The following is a 23,257-nucleotide window of genomic DNA, read 5'->3' as shown; positions in this document are numbered from 1 at the left end:
ACATTTTGCATGCCGTTTCAAATGCAGGCCTGTGAAGATGGCTATGTTAGCACTGTACAGCTGTACATCAATGTACATATGAGAATACAGTTTCTCCTGAAATTGATAGATTGATCATTTAGACTAGATTGAATTAGGGTCCTTGTGGTAGGATTGGGGATCAGTGTGTACACATACAAAATGTATACAAATGGTGTAAGTGAGGGAATCAGCATGAAGACAAGAGAGTCATGGCATGCCAGTATGTTTGCACATTTCATGTTTGCATACTGGTGCAAAACACTAGCTACAGCCTGTACAATTGTACATTGTACATGTAACATGTCTGTTCTACAAAGATGGTGGGGGGGGGGGGGGGGGGGGGCTAACAGCTACGAATAAAATTGTCCCTTATGTGATCAGACCATGCCTGTGCCCTCTGGACAGGAACTGGGGCACGAGGGTGACCTTTCAAGGATCAAGACTTGGTCCCAGGGTAAAGAATTTATTTTTAGTAGCTGGCCAGGGGTTTCTTTTCTCTCATACATCTACTGTTCAAATGTACCTACACCTGCTTCTGCCCTGTTTGTTTTGGTTTGTTCTCTATGACAGTTACCCTGAACAGTTGCTTGTACTTGTGACAGATGAGCTGCAGAACATTGCTGAAATGTGCCTGAACATGTACACTGTATCACAGATGATGTATTCAATATGTTTCATACCTTAAACATTGTTTATTAAATCAAAATGTTACACATACATTGTACGTGTAGGCCCTACACACTGACTGTGATCATATCGGGACGTTCATAGACATTAACTTTCGGATCACAATCTTTTTTTTCAATGTTCAATTGTATGGTAGTTGGATTTTTGTGTGATATGTATCAAATTATTTTAAACGATGTCATGATTGAACCCCCCCCCAAAAAAAAAACAACAAAACAAAACAAAACAAAACAAACAAACACAAAAAAACAAACAAACAAAACAAAACAAAACAAAATAAGAAATAAAAAACAAAACAAACAAAGCCCATCGTTTAATTCAGAGCAAGCAGGTTAAGAAAGCCAAAATATATAGGGGGGGGGGTCTTTTAATGGCAGGATCAAGAAAAATAGATTGAGTTGTGTAGAATAACAAAGCAAAACAGTGATTAGAAGACAACCAAGCAAACATACATGTAAAAACTGTTCTAAATGACACCTGTTCTGGTGCAAAGTGATGATAAGAGATTAAGAATGTACGGATGTAGTGCAGGGCCTACTGTAAGCCCAGGCACGTACAGCTCCTGAAATTTAAGTCATATCCTGACTCTGAAACCACTTTACTCATGTTTGTAAGGTTTCTTCAAAGACTCATTATGTCATTGTGTACTATGCATTCAGAGAAGGAGATGACAAGATAATTGTGCAGTAAGATTTAGTAAGAACTATGGAAGCAAAATATTAATATTTCGTGTGGTACTCTGGCAATCTTCTCTATTTATAGCAAAAAAAAAACAACAACAACTAAAAGTACAATGTAGCCTTTGTCATCAGAATATCAGGTTCTAAGCATCATCTCTATTAAAACATTGTATAAACGTGTACATGATGTACACACTGCATGTACATGTATGTAGGGTATACTGTACTTGAACATCTGCATGTGAAGGCACTGTAATTGATACGTTGTATTTGTAAAGTGACAGAGCATTATATACTGTAGGTTGTCACCAGCCATATACTGTAGGTTGTTTTTATCAAATGTGAATGGCTTGGCACAATTAGGAAGGAAGTATATGTGAACATGTTACATACAATGTACATTGCACATTTGTATGTGTGGTTCAGATAATAGAGTACATACTGTACATTATGTATATAATTCACCTACCCTACAACTAGAAATCAATTACCAATATTGGGAAAGACACATATTAGAAGACTGTGCCTTTAATGCCACATGTGTTCTAGATGTACAATGTACATATGTACATGTGTAACTATCTCATGTACAGTGTACAGGACACTTTGTAGTTGGAAGTCAGAAACAAGTCTGCCTGGTCAAAGATTCGAGGAACCAGCCTGAATGGGAGGTAGCGATTCTGAGGGATTTTGGACCACAAGAGAACGTCTTGTTTATATTCATGTTTTGAGACATACGGTAGGTGTATCTCTGATGTGTTTAGAAGCTGAGGTGTTTTCACTACAATGGGTCTCAGCATACAGCTGTAGACTGCAACAATAACAGCAAAAAAAGATTTCATACAAAATCTGTGTCGCAAAGTCCATGAACTGTCAATATGCAATTCTCAATGTACACTATCAATGTAAGACTTTATTTCTTTAAGTCCCATGACAGAAACAAATCATGCCTGAGGGGTCAGTCTGTTCAAATGACAAGGGTTCACCCAAAATCAACAGAATGTGATTGGAAAACACCATGGCACCATGATTTGTCAAACATGTTGGTAGAAACATGTTGGGGGTGAATGTTTATTCTAGTTTGCTTTTTACTTACAATTGTATATGTACAACTGTACATTGTACATACAATGTACAATTGTACAAATATATATGTACAGAAACAGAAAATGAGTTTCTAGTCATAGATGCAAACAAGCTCCTTTGTAAGTGTGAAGCCATCTATAGGCCTTATTAAAGAAAAGGTGATAAGATACAGGAGGATAGAGAGCTAACAACTAGGTGTATGCATTCCACACCATGATCAGATTGGTTTTAGATAATAGATAAAGTAAAGTCAAATGAACAGAATGATAAAGCGGTTTCATCAAAAGTCCATCCAGCATTAAGGAAGTGAAGAAATATTATAAAGTTTTTGTACATTTCTCCGAAAACAGTGATACTGAGGACAAGCATATCGTATGCATTTCTGAGAGGAGGAAATGTTGTCATCATTCCACAAAACCTCGCTGTGACATATGTATTCATAAATCTTTACCAAGTTTCCTGTTTTGACATGAAATCAATAAGTTACCAAACTTCTCATCAAGTCATTGGCAGTCTTTAACAACCTGGCAATTATGTTTGTTATCAGAAGCATCTGATTGTTTGCAAAATTAAATGATCGCAAGCATAATTTTTATCTAGTATTTTGTGTACATACCAATGGAAGAGTTACAATGTATTAGGTATGACATCATTGCCTTTTCTGTGTGTGTTTGTGTAATTACGACCATCATCACTACACTGTGATAACATTTGCACTTTAGGATGGTATACATGTACATTGTAACTCTTTATTTCTTGTCCAATTTTGATCAAATCGTTACATACTAGATTCTGATTTTACTGTAAAGTCAACATAAATGCACATCATGACATGGAATTGCACTTTTGATTTGACTTGAACCTGTGAGACATTACACAAATTTTGGCCCGAGTGATGAGGAAAAAAGCCACAGATGTTCATATCATCTGAAGTCTGGTCCATCGGATGTTTGAGATGACTCAGTGGACGCCACTGCAGTGATAACAGTATTTTATAATCTGAAATCTGATCTTGATAGATAGCTTCAATGTAGCGTGCCAGGGGAGATTACTCTCGGCCGATTAGTCCTGACACCACATGAAAACATCGAACTAAACTGGCATGAACTTGGAAAGAATTGTATCTTTCAGACCATCCTTGTTGAAGGGAGCAAGATAACTCCATAGTATTTGTGGTATTCAGTTGAGTGTGAAATGCTAGAAAAACAAACTCAACATATAATATACAGTTGTTGTACACAGATTGTACTTCACAATACATGTACAAGTTACGAGTATAGAGAATTATTTACTGCAGTTGAAAGATGACAATTTGATGGATTTCGGAGTCATATCAAATGCAAGTTTTACACAAGTGCCATGGATGTACAGTGTAGAGGTTTGTATAATGTGTACAATGTAGGCCTACAAATGTACTTGTATGTGGGACCATGGTATAGGAGTTTTGAACTTGGCAGTATTATCTATTGGAAGGTAAAACTTGTTATGCCGAGCATGCAGATTTTTTTTTCCTCTGTTGTTTACTGTTTAATAATTGCTTATAAAATCCACATACAGTTGTATGCTTGGAATTGATACACTGTATCTTTGAAACACTAACTGAGCGTCTACAGTTGTACATCATGTTTTGTACTTGCTGTATAGGCCTAGTTGTACATGTTGTTATATTTTGCATTGTAGGTATACTATCAAATGTCACATATTGATTTTAAAAAAGATAATAGTAATGTTATGATTCTGCATTATTTCAGGATCTCTAGTAGAAAAATCTCCCTGCAATACCATACCTCTGAGTAAAGACTGCAGTGCCAACTAATGGTGAAAGATTGTACAATGTATGTTGCGAGATCAAATTTTCTGAGGTTTACAGCCAAAAGACTACACCCTGACCACCAAATGAATTACCTCCTTTTCAAAATATCAGGGGGATGTGAGGATAGAATGGTGTCTGTTGGACAAATCAAAGTCTGATGTGTTACAATGTGCATGTTCCATTCATGTTCACTTTACACATGTACAGTACATGTAGACAGTTTGCTGGGTTGGCTACAAAAGTGTATGATATGTCAAATGCGTGCTGAGTTTGGCCTTGTAACAACATCAACCGTGTCTGTCACACCATTAATTTCAATCTGTTATGTGTGAAATATAAATAATCATTAATTTGCAGCACAATGAATTTGTAGGACTGCGCTTGGGTTCATCCAAGATCATATCAGGTTGTGATATTTGAATGACATTTTTCCCCCCTGTTTTTATTTATAAAAAAAAAAGAAAGAAGGTAATAGCAGTTTGATAATTGATAAAAAAAGAAACAAATGAAAGAAAAAAACATACACGTATCATGCAGCAATGACATTGTTCTGATGGCCTTCACAAGATGTGCACATTGTCCAAGCCAATGTTTATTAACATGAGGCAGCTTTCAGTCATCACAATCAATCACTTGACCTATAAACGATAAGGAAGAGGGAAGGGGGGAAGTGGGTGGTACTTCCACCCTGTACTTTCAAAAGGCAAATCTACAAGTTTGTCTCGTCCATTCGCTGCATACAGTCCCACCACTGACTGCACATTGGGGTACGTGGTTGTACTGAACCAGCTAAAGCACTGGAACATTCCTACCCTGTGTGTTTGTTGTGGATTTCAGGAAGCCGGGCCAGATGTCAACAAGATAGCTCCATGAATGTAAACCTGTGTGCCCAACCATGGGAATGTTCCCCCCTCCCACTTCCTGATTCCTGATGCTGACGTAGCCTTGATTCCAGACTCAAATTCCAACTCAAATTCCTATTAGGCTGTGGAACAAAGACACCAATAATCTAGATTATAATGTGAATGCTTTAGGGCAATAAAGGCAGAAATGATTGGATGTAGAAAAAAATTGTACCAACATTTTCTTTTTTCGGGGGGGGGGGGGATTGAGGGGAGGAAGTTGTTAAGTTTTCATGTGTGTTATTACTTTGTAAGCCTTAGGCCTATTAGTACAATTATAGAGACAGTGCCTGTAATAGCAAATTTTGCTTTCCTAAAACTTGAGGCTATAGTGCATTTATAACAAAGCACTAGACAATTCAAAAGAAGCTCCTATTGTACATGTACTTCATATTGTGAAATGTCACATAGTCAGAAATGCAGTGCCATGTAAACTATTACATGACCAAATCAATGTCATCTCCAGACAAATTTAATGAAGTTATGAGAGCTTGGTAAAAAGAATCACTTTAGTCCATCAAAGTAAGCATGGTCAGGGAAGCACGTGAGAGAATTCGGTGATCACCATAGCTTAAAGCAGTCTTCATACTACAGTACTTTTATTTGTGGAGCAAAGTTGGCTTTTCAAATGTGTTTGAATACAATGCAGACCTACATGTTTCAGCATACAACTGTAGCTGCTATTTAATAATTTTTAATTTTTATCCACAAAACTTTGTTAACTCGTTCTATACTGAATTCTGAAATCCCATAGACTTAATACACAGGTCACCAGGTTCCCGTAGGAAAAGGGTTAAAAAGTGCACTGAGAAAAAAACAACAAGATGAAAATAACATCTGTATTGTAGATGTGTGTTAGGCTCTTTCATTTCCATAAATATTTTTTCCATTTTATTTTTGTTTTTGTTTTTTCTAATGTATGCTCTTGCCACCTTTGCGCACACTGTCACACACAAAAGCTCGAAGGAATGGTAAACCATCATGTACCCAAAAATTTGCATGTCCTGCCCCTGTGTTGGGATGGTTGACATACTTGCAGAGAGCAGCAACATGTTGCAAATATGGACAATTTTGATACGGAAAATATAATGTACAGATGAGTCAGTGAAAGTCCCACGGTGTTGTTGTTACTATTTTTTTTTTTGTAATGATGTTCATAAAAAAGGCTGTTTGCCTTTTTTCTGCAAATGTGTGTATTTGTGTGTTTTTTCTTTTATTGGGTTCATGCCAGTGTAAAACAGCTATTTATTCCTACATCCTTTGCAGTATTGTGTATTGTACCTACAAATGTACATGTATGACAGAAAGTTGTGGTACATGTACATATGTAGCTTGTAGATTTGCAAGAAAAAGTAATAAAATCAATCTTCCCTTTTGTGCAACTTTTCCCAATCTCCCCTTTCAACCCATGCGGGATGCAGCTGTTCCTTGGGGCCAAATTTGCCTTGTATCTCTGTGATCCAACCATTCTCACCTAGAGAACTCACAACACATAATACTGACAGTAGAGTCACACATATTAGTAGATACTTGTGTGCAACTGTTTCAGAAGAGACTCCATGCTATAAAATGTTTTATGATGCAGTTGTTGACACTGCAGTTAATGAATCTGTCAATGTGCACCTATCAGTAGACAATTAATCTTATCTAGGAGCATTCATGTTTGTTTGTTTTTTAACATTTAGGGCCTAGTAGTCATGCTTAAAGCTTATAGAAGATCTGCAGTTAAAAACAAAACAAAACAAAACAAAACAAAACAAAACAAAACAAAACAAAACAAAACACCCCCCTCAAAAAAGATGAAGAAGAAAATGTTAGCATATCACAGATATAGAAGCTGCATTGGTACAGATAAATGTATTTTGACATTTTTACTCTGCTCTTTATGTCAGTCACGTACGTGTAGCTTATTGTACCATGTACATTGTACAGCACATTGTCTGCACAGTGCAGATCTACTGCAACTTGCGTTTGAACTTGCATGCTTTCACACGTTGTGCCAAGATTTAATTAGGTTCTTGGAATAGCTGTAATGTGATTTCCCATGGCCTAATTCATGTCAGATATGTCCAGAGAAATGCAGTATGAGTGTGCAAAGATGATTTTTTGGACTAAGGAGAAAAGGGGAAAAAAGAGTACCGGTATTAATTTCCTTTTTGAGGGTTCCCCCCCCCCCCCCTTTCTTTTCTAAAGCTGCACTGTGCTGAAAAGCCAAATTTGATTTTGGTTCTCTATGATTTCTCTTTCCTTCCTAACTTGTCTTTATTCTTTGTTTTCATTTTAAGAATCTTGTAGGTACAGTTCTGTATGCAGTGAACTTGAAGTAATTTACATTAATTATATCATAGACAGTGCAGAAATGCAGTGGAGTAAACTGTACCTATGTGTACAGTGTAATTTATGGCTTCATGAAGGTACTACATGTACAAATTGTATGTACATGTTCTTGTGGCAGCAGATGGTGGTGCTTTCAACAGAGGTAATGTACATATATGTAGTTAGGGGGAAACACCATAATTTTTAGTTGCACACTCTACTGGTGTGATTGAACAGACTGGATACATTTCATATACACTTATATAGTATCTAAAACACTTGTTGCAAATGCATGATTAGTTTTCCTCCCCTTCTTCTTTTACACCTCCTTTTCTATTAACATTTTCACGGCTGGATACATGAATTATAATTGTGTAATAATTAGTGATGATAATGATACAGTGTACATACAATTTCTATAGCGCCATTTTCCATTCTGATTACACGTAGGTGCTCAAGTCGCTTTACACCAAAGCAAAAGACTGAAAATATGTATACCATAAAAGAAGAAGAAGATGAAAAAGAAGACATGAATGTGTCTACAAAATGTATTGTCAAACACTTCAGCAGGATTTTTACTGTAAATTTTACCGTAATATTTTTTTTTTGGAATTACACTGCATGGGCTTTTAGCTGTGGATCTCTCAAACAGTGTTTAGGTTGTTTCCTTGGCAACCACTTCCCTGTCAACCTATCAACAATTAAAGGGACACAGTCCTCACGAAATTTAAAAAAATATGTTGTTGTTGGTACCTCCAATTAACTACTTTCACCAAAAACAAACTTTAAAATCACCAAATAAGCTCGTACATTTTGGTTGAAAAAGTGTGACTCTGCATGGTGAATATGCTAATGAGCAAGTCTTGGTGGAGAGTCATACGTCGTCGATGCACAACTCTTCCCAGCCGTGTTCTGCTCGTTATCCGCACGCTCCCTAGTTTACCCGGATGCATGAAGACGTCGGTGGCTACTCCGACTCGTATTTGACATTGTTTCTACGTTGTGTGTGTGTGTGTGTGTATGTATTGTGTATTATATTCGCACGTGTGGACGGTACAACTAGATGATAGATCTACGGTAGATACGCGTACGCACCCCGTACGCGGTTTGCCCTTCGCACTTTTCCAGTCTCAAGCGCAGCTGCAGCCCTACCTGTCGCCGCTCATGCATGTTCTATAGTAGTACGTACAGAGTGTACATATTTGTAGGTAGAAACGATTCTACACAGGCCTGCTAGTACACACTACAGGGGCGACCGCATTCAGCGTCGTCTGGTCAGGCTATCTTACATCAGTAGTTTTGCTCGAATCGTGCAGAAAATTTCCCAGGAAAATTCTTTTTTCCGTCCCAGACCAACAAAAGTATCATGAAAGGTGAGCTGTATGGCTGGGAAATATCGGTACAACGATGCCGAACATAAGAAACTTAGGGCCTACAAAATCTCGAAATCGTGTTGTGACCTACCTGTGCGTGGACAATTTGTGAAGCGATGTTTTTACGTGGACCGGCAGGCTGTGGCCCTCGGTTATAAACCGAGAAAACTCCTGAAACCAGATGCAATCCTGACCATTTGCTCACATGAGTTATAAAACAGAAACACCTCGAGCATCGACTTCGAAGAGAACCGAGGGAAAAAAGCGTAGAGAGGTAAGGAAAGTGGCTAGCTATGTTTAATTTACCGTGGGCCTGCAGCCGGGGTTGGACTGCAGTACAGTGCCACTGAGCTAGCTGCGCTGCCAGTGCCGACTGGACATGCTCGGCAAAGTGGAGCAAAATCATATCCCTACGACCCCTGTGTTTACCCTTCCCGGCTCACGTCATATTTTTTTTTTTTCGAGGAAAGGCGATTATCTGACTACTTACAGAAATATTGAGATACAAACAATATTTTCTTTGAAGAATTCGACTCTCTCATGCACAGGTTATCTTCGGTTTGAATGCCAAAATCGACTGGACGGAGTCGAGTGTATACTGTGCATGTGTATGTACTATACATTGGTATGGTAAGGATTTGCGCGCGAGAGTGGTTTCTACGCTAAGAAGTATGCAACACGGACGGAAGCTAGAAAACGACCGTGCCTATTTGATGTCAAGTTCATGGTATATTTGGTTTAAAAATACATATAAATTTATGTTTACAATATTAATTTTTCGTAAATTATATATATCTAAGCTTGAAATATTTTGTTTGAAATTATAAAACCACAAACTTTCACATTATATGATAAAATTGCAACTAATCATTTGAACACTTAAATTGGTTTTTAGAGGCACGGCTGTCAACTTGGTGAGTAGGGCATGCACTACGTAGCATCTTTTTGCCGGCTCTTTCACGATCGCTTGCAAGAATTATTTTTCAAAAATCGCGTACGGAGACAATTTTTGATGTCCAAGCGTATAAATTGGTGAAAGTTTATATTTTTTACTCTTCTTAATTATCAGTACAGTGAAAATCTCAGGACTGCTTCCCTTTAAAGTGAAACTCTCTCAATGCAATATGCTTGACCGCAGGGATACCATGCATGGAGTTTGAAAATGGGGGCACATTTAATAGCCATTTATATTTTCTTTTAAGTAGCTGGCCTTGGTTTAGATTGCATTGTTTCACATGCTCATTTTTGTCTATCAATACATACATGTATTGGCATTGTAGAGTAAAGAGACTGGAAAGGGTCAAACAAGCTACAAGTTTCATAATGCATGTAAGTGTTTGCATACTGTGAAAGCGGAAATTTTTAGAAACCCTGACCATAGAAATTTGCGCATTTCGCACATCACAAAATTAGCTCAAAAATAAAAGTACAGTGTATGTGAATGTTCTTGAATATGATATGTCATACTTATTTTATCTCTTTGATTCCGCAGAATAAAGCACATACATTGTACTATGTGTATATTAAAGCAAATTTTGTGTGTGTATTGAGTGTAGTATCATTAAAAAAAATCTCTATTTGATGATGACCTTCCTTTATACATATTAAACATAACTTTGAGAATGGTGTTTATGTGTTTTTGCATTCAAACTCTTTCATATGTAGGCCTACATTGTATGTGGATGCATAAAGCCTACTTACTTAGACTGTAGTGTACACACGGTTTGGGGAATCGCGTCTTCGGATGTTTGTTGCGCAACCTTCCGATTGCTAGTGCATGCGCACAAGTGCATTCCTGTGGATAGTCGCTACCAGCCTGATAGTGCATATGCTAAAAGCGTATGAGAAATATCTCTGATGCTTGTAGCTCTGTCACCACTGGGGCGGCAGCACGGAGGAAATGTCTGCTTTAGCTATTAGAGAGAGGTAATGGGATTATGGGACATTTTGCCCTGCTGTATGCTAATCCAGATAGGCATATCAGCAATATTGAGGTGCCGGAGATTCACGGTCTCCCCCTTATGGTTGCGAGTACACATTATGCCGCTATTGGAATTAACCCCATTAGCGAGGAATCAACTTTTCTCAGCCAATTACCAAAAGAGAGAAAACTCATTGTGGAGTCACGGAGCGACCGCATGCCTAAAGTTTGAGACTCGCTCATTGCATTTTAATGTAGCTTCGATTCTAAAGGTCTCGCCAAAATTTTAGACTTGCATGAAGCATAATGTTGATGCTGAAGTGGAAAAGCCACATGGTAGTACAACCTACATCTTGCCTTTCCTGTTCAAGATCACCAGATTGAATCAGAAAAAAAAAGTGACCTTTGCAGACTTTAAGGCCTTTTGCAACTGACTGCACACAGTTCACAGTTTTAGGTTTAACAGATTAACATGTACCCCATCATCCTTCATATGGCACGACATGTCCTCATGCACCCTTTTAATTCGTGCTAGGGTTGCATGCACATTTCAATCAAAAACTTATGGGTTCGTTATGATTCAATAAGAAATCTTCTTTACAAACTCCAGTGTGCACTGATTCTCGTATCCATAGAAGCTGTCAGAAAAATTTGCATTAATCGTCAATTTGTGATAATCTTGTGAAAGTGATTTGACAGTCACGCAAAGAAAACATGCAGGCCAGCCATATGAGAAGTGCTGCACATTTAAAAAATGTGTGTCTGTCAAGGAATTATCATGCAACTTCGGTGTGCGCTGCTTGACTGCCAAAATTGAACAAAACATCTTGTTTAGATTTTTTTTAAAAAGAGTCTTGCTCCAGAGTATAATTCAGAATGTGATCACGATCAAGCTTTACCATAAAATTTTTGGTGCTGCACTGCATATTAAAAGCAATGATAGCTGACATGATGATTATCATCGTGTTATTTTGGGAAGTGTACTGCTGCCTAATGATTCAATTTAATGCACGCATAAAATAGCTCTCATGTTGGAATTACCCAAAAAGTTGATCTACTGTAGCAAGCATTCCTTCAGGGTGTTTCTGGAATTTTGCTGTTTTTTTATGTTCATCGTGATGAGTGTTTGCCACAATGTGGCAGTGGATTTGTGTTTATTTTGTGATGAATATAAAGGTGTATAACTTTCATGTAGTGGTATCCTGTTTAATACCTCTTGATGGATTATCTTTTGTAGTCTCTGTCTTTTTTGTTTTATGTGCTTTTTCTACATATATGGATATATATGTAGAATCAAATTTCATTTCCTCACAAAAAAATGAAAAGAAATTAAAAAATGATTTTATGCAGTAGGCAATACAGCTTATTTTTGACCTTGACTGTTAGTTTATTATTAAAGTGGTCTGACTCACAGCAAATGTCCTATCTTCACAATTAAAGTCACACACACACACACACACACACACGCACGCACGCACACACACACACACACACACACACACACACACACACACACACACACACACACACAATCAATTATCCACAGTCACAGTTGTTTAGCATGCCGTGAGAGGCTGCATTATTTACAATGGACTATGTAGCAGCACACTTTGAAACAACAATTAGTGTAAGTGTACATGTACATTCTATATTCATAATCACACAATGTACAGTCTCCATTTACACATAACCCACATTGTGATGTACAGTACGTTATCCAATGTACAGTATGAGGACTTTGAGTGTCTGTCTTAAAGGAACTTTGGGGCAAAAATAGCAATAAATATTGATTATTCACTTACAATTTTATGCATACAATGTACCATACTGCATACGCCGTATATTTGGTGAATCTAACGTTTTCGCAGATCGGACTTCCCGTCAAGTTGGCGAGTGGTTAGATTCACGATCGTAGAGTAAAGCAATGGGTACATAGAAATCTACATGCATACACCTCAATGTTGCATTCATGTCGAGATCAGAGTCAATATTTTTAGATGTTTTAAAATTCTTGAATAGCACCGGACTTGCCAAATTTGCAAAAATAAAGACCACGCGATACTATTAGTTATCCCCTGCTTGTTCACGAAATACGGGCAAATATCTACGGTCTGGTGCCATATTCCATGAGGCCGAAGGCCGAATGGAATATGGCACCAGACCGTAGATATTTGCCCGTATTTCGTAAGAACAAGCAGGGGGTAATGATTTTATCTTTTAGTGTAAGTGCTAACCTTCTTCTCGCTGATTTCCCCTCGTGAATGATGTTGAAATCGCCGGCTGTCAGCCATGACCATGTTGACTTAGGCCTACGTCTCGCGAGCTGATTACTGCATGCGATGCGCGCATACAAATACATACACGTACATGCCATAAGATACTGCAGTGCAGTAGCCAGATAAGTTGCTGTTGTTTATCAAGCGTCTAGTGGTCTCAGGTTATGTGCGCAATAAGCTTGAGGACCGCGCGCTGTCCATTTGTTTTGTACAGGATTAGCGTGCACTTTCCTATAAGCGTCTTTGGTTCACGCGCAGCTGGCTGTGTAATACAGTATCATGACGTCATATCCACGTAATACGGGATACATTAAGTGGTTGATTGACCAATGAGATTGCAGAATTCACGATCACTAAAAGATAAATGTATATCATGGTGTACACAGTATCAGTATGTCTTTCTGTGCAGTGCACAATCTACATTGTGAACAAATAGCTTTCATGGCAGTTGTTACAGTACGGGTAGTCACGCTAGAATATGTTCAGTGCTGTGTATGTAATTGTGTCATAATGTGCTTTCAATTCCCTGTTATAAGCTGAATGAATAGGCGTCATTAGTTCGCAATGTGGGCATGCTTCTGGGTCTCTCTTGATATGGGTAGACCTTTCAAGAATTTCAACGAATAAAAGGCAAACTGAATATTGTGAAAAGTCGTGTAGAATACTATAGTCCTTTTTTTTTAAATAGGCCTAGTTATAGCACGTTAGATTCTACCATTCAACATATTTGCAGGTGAGATGAAAGCAAAACAGTATACTTGCAAGTGCAACAATTTCCAACTCGAATGTAATTGTAGTTCTCAATTCCTCACATGTTCTTTATCACTTCAAAAGTAATGCAGATGATATGCATTGCTACACATAACATGATTAATTACCTTTTCATTTTTTCATTGTTATGAACGGAGCGGTGTACAAATGTATATTAGTGAATTGATATTTTCATTCTGGTGTTGTCTTACACTGATAAAGGAGTGCTGAATGCATATACCTTTCTTTTCATCCAGTACGGAGAGACACTTTATAATATGTACGTATTAAGCAGTTGTTTTAATCCTCCCTTCATTTCTCCTGTATACACTCCCATGCACCACTATCTCATCCATGCATCAATACATCCAGCTGAAAGAGCTTGCGTCTTAACTTGAGTATGGCTGGTTGTGTGCTGCATTGATCGATAATGCTGCGCTGTCCCCCCAAACTGCCTTGTACACTATGCTGTGCAGCATGCATCGTGCCAAAAGATTCCGTCAAAGGATTCTTGAAAATCTCAACACTCTCACACACATACACACATGAGCATGCACGTAATCGTGCTCAAGTTCCCCTTCGCAGCATTCTGTGCCCACCCCTAGCAATCCTTCAGAATATGCTAAAAATAAATCAACACAAAGGAATGCTGTCTCAGATTTTAAGTTTGTCAATTTCTTCACAAAAAGTCGCAACAGCAATTGGTCTCCAGTCCACATGGATTTGTTTTTTCTTCCCTATCTCTTTCTCCCCCTGAATTATTGTGTGACTGCTCTAAGTGAAACGTGCTCTTGGAATTAGCAGAGGGGGAAAGTGATGGTTTTTCTCTCAATTTTCAATCTACTGGCTCTCTTTCACGGTGAAGCCTGACCTAATTTTTCTGAATTTGCGCAATTATGCCTGTGTTGTACGCTTCGGGAAGAAATTAGATTATGATATCTATTTTGCTGTTGAGGTCATGCGATGAAAGTGTAGTTTATTTGCATGTTAACCTGTGGTATGCAAGCTATGCTTTCTGGTTAAGTTGCCTTCCCTTTTACCAGTAGTTCTTCCTTCTCAAAGGGCCATGTCAGAATAACTCAGTGATATCCATGGTCAGCTCTTTTAAAGACAACACTACAAATGAATTGTATGTGTACATTATACCTAAAACAAAACTACAAAAATATGTTTGCAATTTGTGGGATGGCAAACTTTATTTCCAAACTTCAATGCCTGTGGCGCCACAATCATTGCTGCTACATAAATCCGAGCGTTCATGTTTCCTTTATAAAGCAGTGCAGGTCGAAGGAGGTCAATTTGCGGCTTCACTGTACAGTGTGCGCACACTCTCGGTAAGTGCCAACCCCTTGTTACAACATGTGATGCAATTAATGGTGGTATTGCAAATGCACCATGATCAGTTTTAAAATGATAAGGGCTACCACGTAATACCGATACCAAGGGACAAAGTGAAAACTCTCAAAGCGTGCTGATGTCGAGAACACTTGGTACTGTACATGCACGTGTAGATTATGTGTGTTACTAATGAAATCGATATCATCGTCATCATCATTAATCATTATTACTGGGCATTTGCTTTGCTCAAAACATCAAATGCTAAATTAGACCATGTAGTTTTAATGTTTGATGTGTACACAACTGTATTTTTAACCTGTTGAGGACAAGTCCCGAGTATACAACTTGTACTTGGGCCAGCGTCTATGGGAAATGCGTGTTGCAGCAAAATCCAACCGTTCTCAATGGGTTAAGTATTTATTGAATATTCAAATATCTGCCAGTTTCCCCGTACGTTCATTGGTTCCTTGGGTAGGTCCTCTCAATTAATGCAGCTAACTTTCTTTGCAGAGGATATTATCTCTGTGGTTCCATGACAATTTGCTCCTGCGGCAATTGCTCCCATGAAATATCTGCATGCTATTACACCTGTATTTGGTTTCATTGAACAGTATGAAAGTAACGTTCCCGAACATTAGTTTTTAGGTCTGGTTTTAATGAATTTTCTACCTTTCTGCTTAGTTGATTTTGTTTTGCTAAAATCAGCTTGAATAATACTACATCCCTCAAATAAAATCATTCAGGTGAGCATGACATTGGTACAATGAAACAATTGCAAATTGTCAGTCTCTGCATATATGCTGCCATTGAAGAGCTTTTATTTCAGCATGTTTTGAAACCATTGCAATGCTTTGGAAAGTTGGGGCTTCTTAGGCCTACATGTATATGTTCATGTTCCATTTGTTATCAAATGTGACTTTCTCACAGTGAATTGAACGCAGTGTATCAGGAAATGTCATCAACACACTTTATAAATGAACCAATTTCTGTAGAGGAATCCAGCAATCATGCCCAAGCAGGGCAATTACCCTCAAGAAACAAATTTTTGCCATCAATATTCAGGATGTTTGGCATAGCAATGTGCATTAGCTGCAATCTGAGTGTTGTTCTAGTAGCCTTGAGGTCTGGCAACATCTTGATAGGATAGTTCTGCCCCATTGAACTCTGTCACCATAGTAGAGTGTTGAGTGTATGGGGGGGGGGGGGGGGGGGGGGGGATGATGCATTGAGTTGGGAAATAGAACATGGCCTGTACCACTCAAGCTGAGTTTGCGGAACCGAAAACGTGCAACCCCGTCGTCTCCCCCTCTGCCCTCGCGCTGCAAGTCGTTTCAGGCTATCACACGCCACGCATTCTGACCATCAGTCACGCAGCATGACAGACGGGACAAGCCAGCATCGTGACGTAATCAGAGTGGAGCGGCGCACAGCGTAGAGATATATATATTGATGATATCTGCTGTTGCATCAGGCTACCCCCTTCCCTCCCCCCTCCCAGGCTTCCTCCGCTATGCTGGCTTCTCCGAATTGTTTCTCCCTCATGCCATTACCATTTCCTCTCCACTGGGCAGTGTTGTGGAAGCATCTGCCAATACCACAAGCGCTGCTGTGTATGACGTCAGGCATGGCTGTGTGGGATATTACTTCTTGTTTTTTATCCTTCATTCATTCATTCATTCTCCCTCAACCATCTCCAAGTCTTCCTCCCTCCTTTTTATTTGTCTTTTATGCTGTCCATCCTTCTGTCCAGTGGGATGAGGTGTACAAATGCCTCCTGGGCTTATATTGCTGGTGGGTAGGATGTGGAAGGAGCTATATTTACTCCGACCCCTTGATAGGTCGTTGCTATCATTGCAGTAGTGTGGCCAAGCTGAGCGTGGTAGGAAGAAGTGAATGTCAGCTGCTAATGACTTGGCAAGCAGCCACGTCAAGAATCGGGGATTCAGTCGTACGATACGTGTGCTGTGTTGGTGTGAGAAACTTTAATATCTAGTCTAGCGTATACGTGCATTCAAAATGGCACAGTTGGGTGAATTTCAGGGAGTTCATTGTCCTTTTCATATGTCAGTGTGAGGATGTCAATCAATTGTCACTCTGCTGAATATCTAATGTTTTTATTTTGTTTTTGGCAGTGATGGTGTGTTATTTGTCTCTGGTTATGATATTGCAACATATTGAAGAAGGGAGGTAGTCGTCGTGCGAAGTAAAAGATTTAATTTGTCATTGATATGTTTTTTGATAAAGGAGGTCAGACTGCCGTGGAAATGTAAATCTTCTATAAAAATGCATTAAACACACATACCTGAAATGCTGAAATAATGCTGAACAATGCTAAAACTTTTAGACTAGAGCTTTGTATAATCACTGACTATACCAGGATGCCTTCCTACATGTGGTAGGTGGGTATGTATTGATAGACATTCTTCTATATTGGGAGTTAAGCAGGTCTTTTTCAGTCACATATTGACGTTTATGGTGGACACGTAGCAGTGACGCATGGTAGATGGAACTCTGACAAATTAGGGAGCCGAACACCAGCCCCTCCCCTTCGCCCTCAGTCGATGGCCTGCCCTGCTGCTGCATTACATGTTATACTCCAAATCGTCCCAGCGAGCCTCGTTTATCCACGGATCAATGAAGTGATGTAGCCTAAATGGCTCCGGGTTGTGCAATGTGATTTGCTGCTGGGCCCACTAGATTCGCTAATTGGGTAATCCCCCTTTTCCTGTATGGTCAGTAAATGTGGTGGTGTGATGTGAAAGTGGCGGTGTAACCCCTGGATTGGCTGTGTGGACTCACTTGCTAAGCCTCCACTTTCTATTGTACATATATCAGGTCACCACAGTGACATGTCTAATATAAATGTAGAGCTATAATCTCGCTTGTGCCCCCCCCCCCCCCCTCCATGATTTTCCTTATGAATCAAACACAAGTGCGTAGCAGTGCAGCATCCTGATGTGGAATTGCCATTGATGCTCTTGTATTGGGCTTGTGTGTAATTGCGTATTGGACCATCAAATTATGACGATATGCTGGCCTCAAAAATAAATCATTTCGGGTCAAGGCTATGGGGGCCTAGAATATCCAATCATTTTGTCTTTTCTTTTTTCAGTTGTTCATTTGACAGTGTTCCGATCGAGATGTTAGGAACATGACAGAGTGATTGGCAGGCAGCTCTTGCGTGAAAGAGGATCATATAATGTGTGATGGAAGATGTTGGCTTACTATCACCACATGTTACCCCTGTCTGTACTGCTGCTGAGCAACCTGTACCCGTACCCAATATCAATGACATTTTGAGCTTGTGTTCCCAGGATGGTTGATATTGTAACAGTGCACCTAATATCATGGTACGGTACTGTGCTTTGGTTTAAATGAAAATCACAACAGGGCGTACACACTTGTGTATGTGCAGTTCTGCCCCCCCCCCCCCCTCCCAGAAAAAATGCAGTATCTGCATGCAGCTGCATTGGGTTTTCCCCAGGGACAAAAGTATAATATATCTACATTTTCACTAATAGCTTTAAAAAAACACACAGAATTATATGTATCCAGGAAAATTGGTAGCTGGATAGACTATAATTCTATAATGAAGGAATTTTTTAAAAAGAAAACATTATGTTCAAATGGCTGTGGCAAAAACTTAAAATGGCAAATATCTCGGTTTTGGAAAAATGCAGATCTGTATGCAAATACTGCATTTTTCCATGGGGGGGGGGGGGGGGGGGATTTATGGGATGGTGGCCACCAGGGTTGGAATAATCTACGTTTGTACTTATGGCCTACAGTGCATTAAAACACATGATGATGAAGAGCATTTATATAGTCCTATTCATCTGTGAAGATCATTCAAAGTTGATTATGGTGGAAAGATGAATTATCTCAATATTGATAGTGATTAGTCGTAATTCGATACTTGTGCATACGTGTCTGTAGTGTCAAACACAGCATACTCATTAAAAGTGAGTGGTGGCATAAGTGCGTTTGTCTTTGTACCGTTGAGTTTCACTGATACTTGTGTTTACTTTTCATTTCCTTGTGTCCAGCTAAAGTATCTCTGTCAGTGTTTGTAGCTTTCACGATGGATGATACTTGACACCAACTTTGTCAGAACGTTCGGTGCTCAACTCTCTATATGAAGGTTGCGCCTTTAATATCTTGAGTTGCATCACAGTAATACCAAAATACCATGTGGCTGTTTATAATGAAAACATTCGTGACGTCTCCATACATACGCGGTGAAGCTTTTCAAAGGGAAGCATTGCAATTCCATGAAATAGTGTAGGACATTCACACTGTGCATGCACTGCTTGTGGTTAATACCCGTCAACTTGCATAAACCTCATATAGTGGTGATCCAAAGCTTGCTGATACATAGTCAGCTTTAATGTCATATGATCATGAAGGCATCTCCTTTTTTTAAAATTTGATTTTGCTGTATTTCTGCAGTTTCCTATAAATTCAATAACCAATGAATGGCAATTTATATGAATGTAACATGTGATATAGTTGATGGAGGAAGACTCAATTTAACAACATTATTGATCTATGTTTATGAATATAATGATCTATCTATTCATCTATTCATAAATGTTTCTTCTCATAAATATGCCCTACAGTCTGTGCGCAATTGTAATCAGAATTGATACTGACTTAATACGATTGGGACTGGGTCTGCAATTGTAACATACAGTTGTACTTCTTGCTAAGTACTATTCTTTTTAAAAATTTTATTTCCATGGTAAAGATGCTATACTTTGCATGTGTTTCCTATGGTAAAGGTACCATGTGCTATGTGATGAAATACCTTTGATTGAACACCTTGCTGGCTGGTTATTTTTGTGTACAGAAACGTGCAAGATTCAAATGTAATAAGAGGGTTTCCTGGTGAAGATGAGGATTGTGTAATGTGCTGGGATTAGGGGCGTCTTAAATGGGAAGAACATCAATTCTGAAATCACCACGCCTCCAGAGAGGACTAGCCAAGATCAAATGAGGGATGTGGGAAATGGGATGGAGTAATCCGATCTTCCGCTAATGCTCCTCCAAGTTTGTTTGTCTCTCCCCCCCCCCCCCCCTTCTGCATGCTTGCTTCATGCACTTCACTTTTCTCACTGTAATTATTTTCTTTATCACTCTTTTTCATCAGGACACCATGTAGGCTTTCAGGGCATTCAGATGCAAAAAATTTATACTAGAACGGTATAGCTATACCGAAACGGTATCGCTATACAATGAATTTATACGTCTGAACGCTGACTAACGAAACAACGTATAACAATACGACATATAGCGAAACAACGGTCAGAGCATCGTTTCGAACTAGAACTCGATAACGAATCAGCATTCCCTGTGCGTCTGAACGTATGGTGACCATAGAACGGTATAACTGGGCGGGGCTTAATGGGACCACGCACGAAAGGTGACCCCACAGCTGTCACTCGCGCAGTGGGAAACTGCACATCTATACGACGTTTACCAGAACGGTCGAAATAAATGTCTGAACGGTCTGTCGGCTATACGATGATTCTTCATACGTCGTTTCGTCATCGAGTTTTGGTATAAAATGGCATGCGTCTGAAAAGGTTTTTTTTCATGGCTTGGTGATCACCATGACTTGTTTTGGGTTGTTGGTCTAAAGTGAAGGGGAACCATTTTATTTTGTTTTTTTGCCTCCGCCACGAAGTGGTGCCGGAGGCATTATGTTTTCGGGTTGTCCGTCCGTCCGTCCGTCCGTCCTTCCGTCCGTCCGTCCGTCCGTCCTTCCGTCCGTCCTTCCGTCCGTCCGTAATGAATTTTGTGGACAGGGTAACTACCAAAACCTTTTGAGGTATCCTAATGAAACTTGGCATGTATGTGTATTAGGGGGTGAAGTTGTGCCTATCAACTTTTGGGTGCACATGCTCAAGGTCAAAGGTCAAAAGGTCAAGGTCAAATGCTTAAAATTTTACTATTTCCCCCATATCTATGCAATGCCTGAAGATATTTTCTTGAAACTTAGTGTATACATGTACTACCCAATTAAGATTCTCTGGTGAAAGTTTGGGGTCATGAGGTCAAAAGGTCAAAGGTCAAAAGGTCAAGTGAAATGTTAAAATTTCACTTTTTTCTCTGTATCTTGGAAATTGTTCAAGGTATCTTCATGGAACATAGTGTATATGCATCTACTGACTAGCAGTGGTTATCTAGGGAATTTAGGGTTCATGGGGTCAAAGGTCAGGGGTCAAAGGTCAAGGGCAATACTTCAAAATCTTACTATTTTCCTTATATTTATTCAATGCCAGCAGGATATATATTTTTTTAAACTTGATGTATGCATGTCTAACCCAATAGAGATTCTCTGGGATTTTTTTTTTTTGCCAAGAAGGTCAAAGGTCAAAAGGTCAAAGATCAAGTGAAAGTGCTGAACTTACTTTTTTCTCCATATCTCGGAAGTGGCTCAAGTTATCTTGAAACTTAGTACATATTTATGTATGTTCTGCCTGACAGTGCTTCTCTTATAAATCAAAGGCCAGATGAAAATGATAACAATTTACTGTTCAATACAGAAATTGCACTTTTTCTCCATACCTTGAAAAGTACTCAGTGCATAAACTTATGAAATGGTCAAAGTCAAGTTAAAGTTCTTAAATCCCCAAATACATGCTCTCCTATTCATCCAATTAAACATAGGTCAAGGAAGGTAAACATTCAATACATTTGTGACAAACATGTCATTTTAATATTTTGCCAATTTTGTGAAAATGTAATCACACAATGTCCACATGTACTATAGACCTATTAGGAGAATCATGCATTATGGCGGAGGCATACCAGTCGCCATAGCGACATTTCTAGTTGATTTTTTGTTATGTGGAATTCTCCGAGATCGCAATAACTGTAAAACTCAAACAGCAGCAGCGCTATTCAAGCTCTGAAACAATGTCAACAATGCTATGCTGTTGCACGGCCAGAGCTCTATTTGACAGAGCACTATCTCTATCTCCAAACTACCATTGTTTTGTAGATTTTTTTCAGCAATTGTTTCATATTGGAAAAAGAAATATGAAATTTATAAAGTGTGAAGATGTGTTTCACTCTGAAACGATTGTGATTTAATCATTATAAAAGGGGAAAGGTCACCCCAGTAGATTTCATTACAGCATATGTACGCTCTGCCAGTGCCTTCTGCACAATAATTCTGCATTTACCGACTCCGCTTGACCTCCTCGTTTTGTGCGTGGGTGCGTATGAGATCACCTCATTCATTTGCACACAGCGTACCACCAGGGTACAGACCTGGCTGCTTCGGAAAAATGTTTAGATTTATATGCAGTAGGGAGAATTGTTTAGGTAGGTGATCAAGGGGACACATCCTGAAGTACAAGGGCAGCAAAGTCTTCATAGTTCCGCTGGAGACTCCCTGAAAACTTTTCTATCTCTTCATGTCCCGACAGCAGAATAGGTACTGTAAAACCAGACATTTTCATTTGCATTTGACTTACACGGTCTTCACAAGGAGCCAAGAGTCACAAAAGTATTTAATGCATGGGGAAGTTTGTGTGTGCATGATGCTCATAATGCCAGTACAATCAAGGAGGTACTAGTACCTCCTTGGTACAATGCTGTACTGCTTCTGTTCAGTTAGATGTAGCACCCGATCTGTGACTGCTACTGCACTTTACAAACTGCAATGTATGCATGTTTAGTAGTGCATATTCAGCTTTGTTGTGTGATTTTAATATCGACCACAAGCAGTGTGTGTTCAACAAATTCCTGTATTTAGTACGCGTATATATGTAGTATACTCATAATTTTGTCATGGTCAGCAATTGACGAAAAGTTTAATACAACATACAACAAATGATTCTGCATGTTTCTCAGTAAGCCTCAGGGATGTGAGAATCCTTTTCACCAATAAAGATGTATGCAACACAGCACAGAAGTATCTCCCTGAGTGCTCTACGGAACTTCCTTGCTTTTGATGTGGAAGTGTTGGCAGCCCTGTGTAATAAATGTTTCAAGTTTTAGTTGTGCTGCCCAGAGAGTAAATGCACTTTTTGTCAAGGCCGTAGAAGTATCACACTGTGAAGTGGAAAAGAGAAGGTAGTGAAA

The 23,257-nt window shown here is 39.1% G+C and overlaps 1 protein-coding gene across 1 annotated transcript in view; it reads left to right on the top strand.

The window, feature by feature from the left end:
• The window catches only part of LOC139721480 (uncharacterized), an 85,226-nt gene that overhangs the window by 6,000 nt on the left and 55,969 nt on the right, over positions 1-23,257 (top strand). The window lies entirely within an intron of this gene.

The sequence above is a fragment of the Diadema antillarum genome, unplaced genomic scaffold (genome assembly GCF_040938485.1).
Source record: "Diadema antillarum isolate AM-2024a unplaced genomic scaffold, OU_Dant_1.0 scf00000143, whole genome shotgun sequence".
Classification (NCBI taxonomy): domain Eukaryota; kingdom Metazoa; phylum Echinodermata; class Echinoidea; order Diadematoida; family Diadematidae; genus Diadema; species Diadema antillarum.
Note: the sequence above shows the minus strand (reverse complement) of the source record. Positions and strands in the feature narration are given on the sequence as shown.